Source organism: Mercenaria mercenaria, chromosome 10, assembly GCF_021730395.1.
Source record: "Mercenaria mercenaria strain notata chromosome 10, MADL_Memer_1, whole genome shotgun sequence".
In the NCBI taxonomy this organism is placed as follows: Eukaryota; Metazoa; Mollusca; class Bivalvia; order Venerida; family Veneridae; genus Mercenaria; species Mercenaria mercenaria.
The window spans coordinates 42471014-42482187 of NC_069370.1; the positions used below are offsets into that span (position 1 = coordinate 42471014).

Sequence of the window (11174 nt, forward strand, 5' to 3'; positions counted from 1 at the left end):
ATGTGGAGACAAGAGGCCAGTCTACGCAATGGAAACAATATATAAATCTGTAGAGGATACTGATTATTTTTGCGTTCAAGATTTAAAGACGCCAAGTTGGTGACTTAGGATTCCCTGCTCCTCATCGTTATTGATAGGGAGCAGAGACAGTTATCTAAATGGTGCCATTATCCCCTCCCCCAGGTGCACGATACTGTTTGAAATAATGCCAAGAGCATTACCTGAGTTTCTCCTCCATTAAACCTATACTGTCGCCTTGACCTTTGTCTTAAAACAACATATTTACATGACAACTATTTTATCTTCGTGGATCCGCGTTGTTTCCTAGATAAAGGTCAAAATTTCTTTATAAACAAGGAAAATAAATTGTTTACACGTATGCTTCGCTTGAAAAACAAATTGATAAAATCTAAATGTCGACACTTTCTTTGTTTGTTTTTACTACATTTTGTAAATTAGTATCATTCCTTAAATAGTGTATGTCGGAATGGCGAAATATATATAGTTACATACTTTCTTTAAAGATAAACTGTGCTCTTTTTTTTTCCACAAAATTATTTTATCATTAGATATTAATTTTCTTGCAGAAAACTCTCATGCATTTAACTTGTCTTCTGTATATATAGCCTAACTGTGTAGAGCTGATTTCACAAATAAATGTCATGTTGTAACATTCATTTGCTTAAAAAAAAGCTACAAATTCAATTGTGCTTCTCTATACACTCATTTAATATACTATTTTAACCTATCACAAAATACTGATTATACACGCAATCGTGGTTTAGGTAATGTGCAGTGTTTGTTCATTTTTTTTCAAATGTTGAAGTTGCACAATATATCTTTAATGTAGTGCATGTCAGAACAATGAAATATGTATTTACACACGTTATTTAGTATGATATAATTATACCGTCACGATAAAAAATGTATTGTGTATTGTAACTCAAGAAACGTCATTAATGTTACTAATTGAAAAGATTTATATGTTACATCATACAGTCTACTAATTAACAACAAGAATATAAATGACGTGCCTGGTAAATTTGTCAAAATGTTATATCATTGCATATTCGGCGTCTTTTGTAGGCACGTAGGATTATGCAAACGTCAGAGGCAAGAAGATTCGCACCTTTGAAAGCTCGACCCTACGCTTATGTGGGCCAAATAATTCGACGTAAAAGACCATAATCACGTGGCAAAAGGACGACCCGTTTAACAACTGACGTCATATTTTCTGTGATTCTAAGGGACAAGAATGTAGTCTGGTTTTATATGCAATATTCAACAGCTGATAATATCATTGCAACGATACCCTTTATTTATTACCTCCCTTGACTGATTTTTCTATCAAGTCTTATAAACATTCTGTGCCAGTTTTCGTTAAAGGGTTAATCTAACAATTTTTACTTAATCCAAGCCAGTGCTAACTACGCAAGCAACTGACGTATTCCACACAGTTAACCGAGGTGGAGGACGAATGATTTCAGACGCATTACAAAACCATTGTCGATCTTAATCTTTTTATTTTTGTCACAATTATAGGTCATATGGCGACTTTCCAGCTTTGATGGTGGAGGAAGGTGCCCCTCCGTGCATTATTTCATCGCTGGAGGGAACCTGGGTAGAACCACCTACCTTCCATAAGCCAGCAGGATGTCTTACTCACATGAAGAATTCAATGCCCCGAGTGAGGCTCGAATCCACATTGGTGAGGGACAAGTGCTTTGAAGTCAGCGACCTTAACCTCTCGGCCACGGTGGCCCCTACAGACCATCGTCAAATCATCAGGCACATTGACCGTTATCGTACTATTATTCTTCGTTGTAATTTTAAGGTAGTGGACCCGTATTGACTGTCGGCAAATTATATGATCACCGTATGCCATTTCAGCGTTCAGTGGTGTTTTGGCGGGAGAAAGCCATGTGCGCAAGGAGTCCGAAGAATGCCGAATTTCCTAACGAGAGTACGAAATCACACGGATGTCGCTGATTGTTATTGCTGGCCTACTACTTTAAGATGAAGACATTATTCCCGATGCGCAGCGAGTCTAGTCGAACAAGAGTCGTTCAAGGTAACCTTTTCGAACAATGTGAGGCATTCACTTAAATTCTTTCAGTGTGCATAAGTTGAATCATTTTCTTCAGCAAAAGCTATAAAACATGTTATTTCAATTTTATATTGTACTTTTATTACTTCTGCAATATTTTCAGACGAAAAACACGTCTGGGTGGCGGCAATTGTTTTATTTAGCTGGAAACGTTCATAAAATGGTGAAAATACAACCATAAGACATATATCTACCAGAGTGAATCAGGATCCACGCATAATTCACGTCCCGTCAAGAAATGCAACATTCCACCATCTTGATCATTGCGCTGGAAGATGGAAAATTCGTGAAGGTTTGTCGTAATATTTCATAAACTTTTCGTATGAATTCTTTCTACTGAAGACAGATTTGTGAACCATAGTTCTATAGCTAGTGTCTGATTTGTTTTTTGTTTATTTATGATCGTGGAGGAAACTAAACAGTTTTTTTTGTTTTTTTTATCATCATCCCGACCTTGGGTAATCATTACATTACAACCTTACAACCGGGACACCTAACATTGCAGCATGTTAAAGTTCCTTTATGTAGCTGAAAACGGATGTTTTTCCTGTTGATTGAATTGGAGACATGGGGAGGGGGTGATAGATTTCAATTATGTAAGGGCAGTCAAATGATTTAACCATGTGCCAGAAGCAACTTATTCTCCGCAAGTATAGCTGACAACTTTCAAACAAGAATTTCAGACACATTATCTTCTGTCAGACCGTAACATAGAACTTTCGCTACCAAGACCTAAGAATCCGTATGCGTTTCTTCTACATACATAACCAACCGGCCGCAAAAGGAACAAGTGGAGTGTGACACATGGATATGTAACATTGCATTCCGACAGACGGACAGACTAGCCGGGGTCAGTTTGTAAAGAAACTACTTACTGCCTCTGCAAAAGTAATTTCGTATAGTTGAACATACTGTTTTACTTGAAAATAGTGAGGTGTCGGTTAAAGGGAAATAATTGTAAACACTGGTTTAACTATAAATGGGGGCGAACTTATACGATCTTATCGTAGCTAGGGTTTGGTTGAATTATGTCCCTTCATGCGTTAAACTATTGGGTATATGTTGTCTTTTTTAATGATGTCACAAAATTATGCGACAATGACTCCATTTTTGTCTATTAATATTAGTTTTGTAAAAAATAGCAACATTCCAAAAGAAGATTGACCAGTACATTTCAATCTACGGCACTTCTAAATGTAAAATATCTGATAAGCTTATGAAAACAACAAACTTAATAGTATATCATTAAAAAATGAAAAATTGATGTTTTCTTTCCGGTTACATGAAGAGTCATATTTTACCTGTAATTCTGATAGGCCTATAAATTACACCATTGTATTTATACAATCGTTATACATGATAAGCCATTTCTAAAATAATTTTCCTTTTACCATTTAGAATGTCCATTTTTAGTTTTTAGTTAAGATGCTATAATGCAAACACCGTTATATTTATTTAGCTTATTAAATAATTCTTTCCATTTATTAGCACTATGAACGGCATATCTCTAGATCTACAAAACACTGAAATTGAGAACATCCTTTCATTAACTAGTTATTTTAAATAAAAGATAAAAACAGTCTTGCGAGTTCTGTTAAAAACGCAAGTAAATATTTTATATTCACTCGTGTACTCTGTAAAATGCACGAATAAACACTTTCTACAGCGTTAGCGACGCATAATATTTAGGAATTTTGTTATAATACTACATCTGTTGCATTAGCAAAGCAGTAAAATATACTGTTTATCTTAAAGGCTAAAAGACATATACATATCCCAATGGCGAGAAGGGCTACAAAACGCAAGTTCGACGACATTGTATCACTACATCAAAACAGAGTTTGAGATTTCTGACTATCTTTCAGTTACAAATAATCAAAAACATAGACACAATTTATCAAAACTTAGATTGTCATCACACAAACTGAAAATTGAACAAGGGAGGCACTATAATATACCAAGAACAGATCGTAAATGTGAACTTTGTACGAAAAGTGACTTGGAAGACGAATATCATTTTGCGCTGGTTTGTGACGCATATAGACATTTGAGACAGCAGTATATTCCATCTTATTACACGCGGAGGCCCAGCATGTTCAAACTACTAGTATTAGAACTGTTTAATAGCATTAATAAGACATTATTACATCGCCTATCAATTTACATTAGTAAAGCATTTCTTTTAAGAGATGACATGATCAACGTTCTTGTTTAAAGTGTTGAATAGTTTTAGAATGTTTACCCTCTCATGATTTTGATAAAACTCATTTCTGCAACATATTTGCATGCTATTTATTTATTTTATTTATGATTCATATAGATGATAAGCTGTAATGCTCAAATTTTGAATAAATTCTTTGCTCTGTTCTGTTCTGTTCTGATCTTTAGGAATTTGGTTGTAATAAAAAATGTTAATCCAAAACAATATTTACTTGAATAATACTGATTTATTGTTGCTTTTTAAAAAAAATATTTTACTGACTTCGTATGTAAAGATTTAACTGTGTGTTCGGTTTGAAATAGTACACATCAAATACATGTATATATAGTTAAGCATTATAAATGTGTACTTCCACTAAAAAACTGGAAGTTGTTTTAACAAATGAATTTTATACATGACATTTATCTGTGAAGTTAATTAGTTCCTATATCATATTTTAGTCAAGTTAATTTCATTTCATGAGTATTTCTGTATTTCAAGATTGTATCCAAAAATAAACTATTTTAATGAAAGATGTGCATCCGATATCTTTAATATGCAATTTTACGAGTCTAATTGCCTTTCCCACTTTTTTCTCATTCTTGTTTTTTTTTTTTCAGGGGAAAAATGCCGATTATCCAGATTGCCCATCCACATATCAAGTTTAACACATAGATTCCGTGATTTATGACGTATTTTGGAGCGTTCGACGGTTACCATAGAAACGATGGAAAATCAATCATGAGAGTATGTTGATCATGGCTTAAATGACTGAATGAGAGTTTTACAAGTATCATTAATTGTTTTCTTTGATTTATGACTTTTATGCACGCAGATATTAAAACCTTTTCATGAAAATGTAGAAAAATACGAGTAATATATTATTTTATACTATTTTTGTCATTTTTAACTAAGAAAGAATAGAGTATACAACTTCTGTGCAAGTTTACTCTAAAAGACCTAAGACCAGTGTGACATAACAAACAATATTTTTTAAAACGGCGGCTGATTATCAGAAGTAAATAATTCACAATTGCAAGGGTATAAAATATTTTTGAGAAATATTGTTTTTTCTTTATTTGTAATTCAACAGTGTGTATTGATAGTTATTAAAATATTCAGATTTTGTGTAAGGATCTTGAACAAAATAGACCGTTACAAGCATTAATTGTTGTTGTTTTTTATCAACAGAGCTGAGAAAATGTTGTCGAAGATAAGAAATGAGATGACAGTAATATTTATTTTATCAAGAAGCAGTGTTGAAAAAACTTTAAGAAATGAAAAAAAAAATATATAGGAAAACTAGAGTAGAATTTTTTAAAACTATTCCCTTCGCATTAGCCGTATGATATCATGGTATACCTGTATTACTTATACCGCAATATCCGAACTGAAAAATGTACTTTTACCCGAGAACAAGTCGAGAGGAATCAGGAGTGACATATTCCTTTTACGAAATATATAAATTATTTAAAAGGAAAAGATCAAAAGGAAAAACAGTAACAATAAAGAAGGAGAGGGAGGTGGGGGCGGGGGTTAGAGTAATAAAAATATTAGACATTGAAGCAACATCTAATTTGCTGATCAAATTCTAATTTTCACAACATATCATAAAAGATAGGAGATAGTATTCAGAGACAGGACCCTTATTTTCGTATTTATCAATATTCCGATTCAAAAATTTAAACTTGAAAATTTAAAATAATAATGAGACGTTGCAATACAAACGAACCTGCAAAAAGGTTGATGCATACATGTATCAATGTGATGGCAAACTGAATATTCTTGCACTTTAAATCTCAGTCTAAATTCATACTTAAATCGTTGACGAATACGGATCAATTAAGTTTAAAACCACATTAGTGCATCACATACTGAATGAATGCAGTTGTTTCACCTTTAAGTACTTTAAATAATAAAACTTGTGTACTTTGTAATACGTAGATATGACTCACACTGGCAAGAAAACAAATAAATAATGGCGACCGTGAAATAATTAACTGTACTGCATTTTGTTTGTCACCCTCAATTTCTCTTACTCAGCATACCTGTTATTTTCGAACCCTGGTCGTGACCGCCGAGCCGGCCGTCTATCTATCAAAGACCTGTTTTAAACCGTTGACAGAGTAAAACAATTTCATTTATCTTCGCGCCAAATTCATTAGTATGGCCAGGAAAAGTGACCAATTACTTAACAAGCCGGCCAAGTCAGCAATAAGCACAATTCTGTCTATTTCAATGCAGATGGTGTTGTGGCAGAAACCCATTTTTCTTTCCGCCATAATTTGATAACGCTGACCGGAAGAAAAATGAAACGTCAGAAGTGAATAAAATGAAAAATGGCGGGCGGTTGTCAGATTTGTGTACAATTTGAATTTGATGCTCGCAGGCTCTCGAACGCTGGGCGAGAGATTTTAGGGGATTGTGTGAAAAAATGAAACACAGAGAGTGCAATATATCACTGAATTAAGTTCTTATTATTTAAACTTTTGAAATTTGACCTTTAGTCTAAAATATAACGAAAATTAAAACTTCAGAGGCGCTTTTTCCGTTGATCTTTGTAGTGGAAAATCATTTGAAGTGGTTATGTTCAGTTACTAACATATATTTAAAAACAAAATCCGCAATCGGTAATAAATAATATACTTTTAAATGTTAAACACTGCCAAGGATGATTTAACGTATATCTTTATAAATAAAAACATTTTTTTTATTTAAACACATTTTTACTTTCATTCTATATGCAATGCATTTGTCATCAGTGACATTCCGTATCAACACTTCAATATAAAATATGAACAACGGTAGGCCACATATCCTCTAAAAACAGCCTCTTAGATGTTCACACTAAAGCTATTACTTAATTAAAAAAATATGATTCAGTCTTTAAAATATAAATTCTTTTCCATTTTTTCTTTAAAAATGGGAAAAATCCCATTTAAAAAAAATAGGAATATTAAGTAGATTGAACCAATTCGATCTAAAATATTTCACATAAAATCATGTATTTCTTTCGAATGAGTATCCTTTCTTATTTCATTTAGGTATTATACTTTGCTGATGTGCATTGTGTTTTAAAAAACATTTTAGTATTCATGAATCCAGTAATATTATAAAAAAAATATGTAGCAGTTTTATTTTGAAATAAACTGAAATAAAATAAACTAAACTGCGAAGGGCAAAATAAATACTGAAAAATAGCATTTCTTATTTTAATACATGTTTCAGTATGGGTGACAATTTTAATATTTACTGACATTTTTGAAGACCTGTTTCCCGCTAATAAATATTCTTACACCCCTAGTCGTTATTCTTCACTTATTATCAATTTAATTGAGGTCTTGGCTTCTATCACTGTTGGTAATAGAAATACTGTTATAATCATATATTTCATACCAGGAATTTTCGTGCATTTCTACAGAAAAAAATATACTTTTACTAAAAATTCTTAGGGAATCATTCAGCAAATAAAAAAAAATCAACAACATTTTTTAAAGAATTCAATGTGTATCATTTTTAAATTTGTTATGTTAAACTTATTTTGAATATTACTTAAAATGTATTCCCTGTAGAAAATTCCGCCATTGTCCGCAAATAAGATACTCAGAAAAATGCAATTCTGATTTTTTATTATTTGAACTGCATAGAATCTTCATTATTTCTAATCGTAAAATGCAACATAACAATGGTATGACTAAGACGTTTTTAGTAATGTAGAAAATACGCCGTGACTTAAAAATCTACTTCCGAAAGATACTAGTATCCTCTCGACTTAAAAGTTTCCCAAGATTATCTTTCTATCAAAAAAATAATCCAGTGAGAAGAATTCAAATGTTTCCCCAAAAATCAAAACGTTCCATCAACCATTGCCAAGGAAATCTATATAATTATGATGCGTCCTTGCATAAAAACGTTATATGACTGTTTTTATACAAGTAAGAATTAATTTCACAAAAACAATATGTTACGGAAGATATCAAATAAACAGTAGCTCGATTCCCATGATTTATTGTGCATGAAGCATTAATTTCTAAACGAAGTTCTCACATTACTTCATGTTTAGATGATTTATTTGAACTATTTTAAATTAATTTTCGACAAGAAATGACAAAATTAATGTGTTTTTGTTATATCAATTTCCTATTTATGTAATGAATTTTATTTGCCGCTGTATTGAAATAAGTTAGCCTCTATAGTTAAAAAAACATGAAAGTTGGGCACATCGCACAAGTATAAATGTGGCAACATATTTCCTAACGACAAAATCTTTAAAATAATTTCGTTTACATACCCGTGCTTGACAAAAGTTTCGATAAAATGCTTTAACAGAATCCCCAGATACTGTAATATTCATTGTATGAATATTAAAAGGTAACGAATTTCAATTGATTTTTTTTTGTAAACTTCTTTATTATTTTTTATTACAAGTTTTTAATGAACTATTGATATATAAGAGAGAAATATGGTATTGCGAAGGTCAAAATCGGTAAAATGTTATCACGATAGCTTTCACTTTTGAACACCAGATCTTAAGTTTTTACTCATAGCAAATTTTGCAACCGGTGTTCACTTGATGAAAGATATTTTTATCTTACAAAGAAACAATACAAAAACTCCTTAATTTTTCTTTTCCGTTTATATATAAAGCGTCAATAAAATATCTTTCTAAATATCTTTCTAAAAAAAAACTCAGACAAACAAATACTAAAACCACTTTGGCTTTTAAAATATTATTTTGTGTTCATTTCTGAAATTTGTTTCAAGAACTTTACCTGGTTAAAAGAAAGGTAGCATTTTGATCAATTAACCGCTAGATTTAAGTTGTTCCTTTTTAATGAGTTCATTGCCAATACTGTTAGGAAATTAATTCATATATTTATATTTATGATATTGAGAGAAAACGCGCTGGTTACCATTATTGTATGTAGTAGAAGAAATCTAGCCGTAATTGTGTAATTCCAAATAGTTAAGATATTGATTGCGACATGGAATACAACCACTCGATCCGCTCAGTCTGGGTAGATCCAATGCTGTCGAAAACAGTTTTTCTAATTCCAATAGGATTTGAAAGCGAACAGCATGGATCCTGACCAGACTGCGCGGATGCGCAGGCTGGTCTGGATCCATGCTGGTCGCAAACCCACTATGTTGGTTTTCTCATGGCACGGCTCAAATATCCTTCCATTTTTGTTAAAGTTTGTGTAATGTCTGTCTTGAAAGATAGTAATTAATGTATTTCATATTTTGATTGCTAGTATATTGGTAATACTAAACAATTCGAAACTACATGAGTCCAATCATTCTATGTCAAGTGGAGACTGAAGCAAAAAACAAAAACGTAAGTGAACAAGAAAAAAAAAGAAACCCAAATAATCTAATTTGGGTCAATACAATGCTCCTGTGTTTGAAGATATAATTTTACATGACGTATGTTTCTGGATTGTATAGCAGAAAAATATGCAGTTCGTTCCAAGAACATTTAGATATTTGCAAGCCAAAATAAAAAAGAAAGAAAAAAAAAAACAGAAAAAAGACTGAAGATCCAAAATGTAATTTTATAACATCAAAAATGTTGAACCAAATATCGATAGAATCCCCATGTAAGGACGTGATACTTAGTTTGTAACCTCCACGTTTTTTAACCGAAAAATCGACATAACATTCATTATTCAGGTTGTCTGAATGCGCATTTCGTTTACTTCATTTCTAATTCGAAAAGAAAATGTTATTACTTCACCAGTGGACATCTTGCGGGATGCCATGTCCAATGTGAAAGAAACCATTTATCTAGATAGCGAAAATTAATGTTTTCTGTCGCGTGCGGGAATACACTCATTTTTATCCGTTACTAAGCAACGGCAAACAACCGCACACACAAAAAACAATAGTTTTCTCCTTTTTTTGTATTTGATGTGCAAAACGGAAAAGATAATTGTTTTATTTCACTTTTTTATTTGTCTGTTTTAGTTCATTTTTAAAAACACGGTTATGTTAATAGTGACTGAGAAGTCACTTTATCTGTACAGAGGATTACATATTAAGGCCAAGCATAAAATTTTTATAATGCCAGTAGTTTCCGGCTGATTTTAAGTTAAGTTTAACATGTTTGCCATACTCAAAATATCTGTGTACATACTCGACGACTTGAAAATGTGACACAATAATTCTTTCTCAAAAAATACATGTTCAAATGTCATTTTCTTACCTTTGAAAAAATGTCATTCCTTTGCAGCTCTTCCTTTACTGATCCTGGATGAGTAACACAATATAAATATGTTGGTTCCTTTGCCACGTTCTTAAATTCTCTATTTGTATAAATGTAAATATATAATTTTCTTAACTGTCAATTACATACCACTGTATCAGAAGTGTATTTCACCAGTGTTTATCCCGAAAGTCATATACTTTATTTTTGAAAAATTACCAAAAAAACTTAATTATTTTTTTACTTTCATAAAGACTTAAAAATACAGCACTTAAAATTAAATTCCATCGTGGAAGTTTATTTGCATTTCCATGAAACTTTGGCAAATTGAACATGCTATATATGAGCCAAATGAAAATAATTCAGTAAGTGCATGTTTTTTCTTCGCTAAAATGCTAAGTTACAAGCACGTAAAACACATGCCTTGTTAAACTAAAAGAATGTCAGTTGATTTGTGCATAATTGTAATTTAACAAATGAAATGAAGTCGTGATTAAGCGATATGTACTTTGAAGAACATGTGCGAAGTTTCAAAATGGTACGACAAATCAACATTTTAAATGCCGTTTCTACGAAAGTTTAACAAAAGACTTAAATTGAAGCAATTCACTCCAGAAGATGAATACAGTTGAAACTCGATATCTTAAACTCGCTTATCTCAA

At 31.9% G+C, this 11174-nt stretch overlaps 2 long non-coding RNA genes across 8 annotated transcripts in view; one reads left to right on the forward strand and one right to left on the reverse strand.

Annotated features, from left to right (window-relative positions):
- Nucleotides 1-5475, forward strand: part of LOC123561800 (uncharacterized) — a 32588-nt gene extending 27113 nt beyond the window's left edge. For 4 of the 7 annotated variants that reach the window (XR_008372717.1, XR_008372719.1, XR_008372718.1 and 1 more), the window contains 3 exons: nt 1087-2071; nt 2211-2399; nt 4928-5475. This is a non-coding gene — a long non-coding RNA (uncharacterized LOC123561800). The remainder of the gene's footprint in view (nt 1-1086; nt 2072-2210; nt 2400-4927) is intronic. The other 3 variants (XR_008372716.1, XR_008372721.1, XR_008372720.1) reach the window with 2 other exon arrangements.
- Nucleotides 1-10940, reverse strand: part of LOC123561799 (uncharacterized) — a 37866-nt gene extending 26926 nt beyond the window's left edge. The window contains exon 1 of the long non-coding RNA XR_008372722.1: nt 10513-10940. This is a non-coding gene — a long non-coding RNA (uncharacterized LOC123561799). The remainder of the gene's footprint in view (nt 1-10512) is intronic.
- Between the last annotated feature and the right edge of the window lie 234 nt (nt 10941-11174).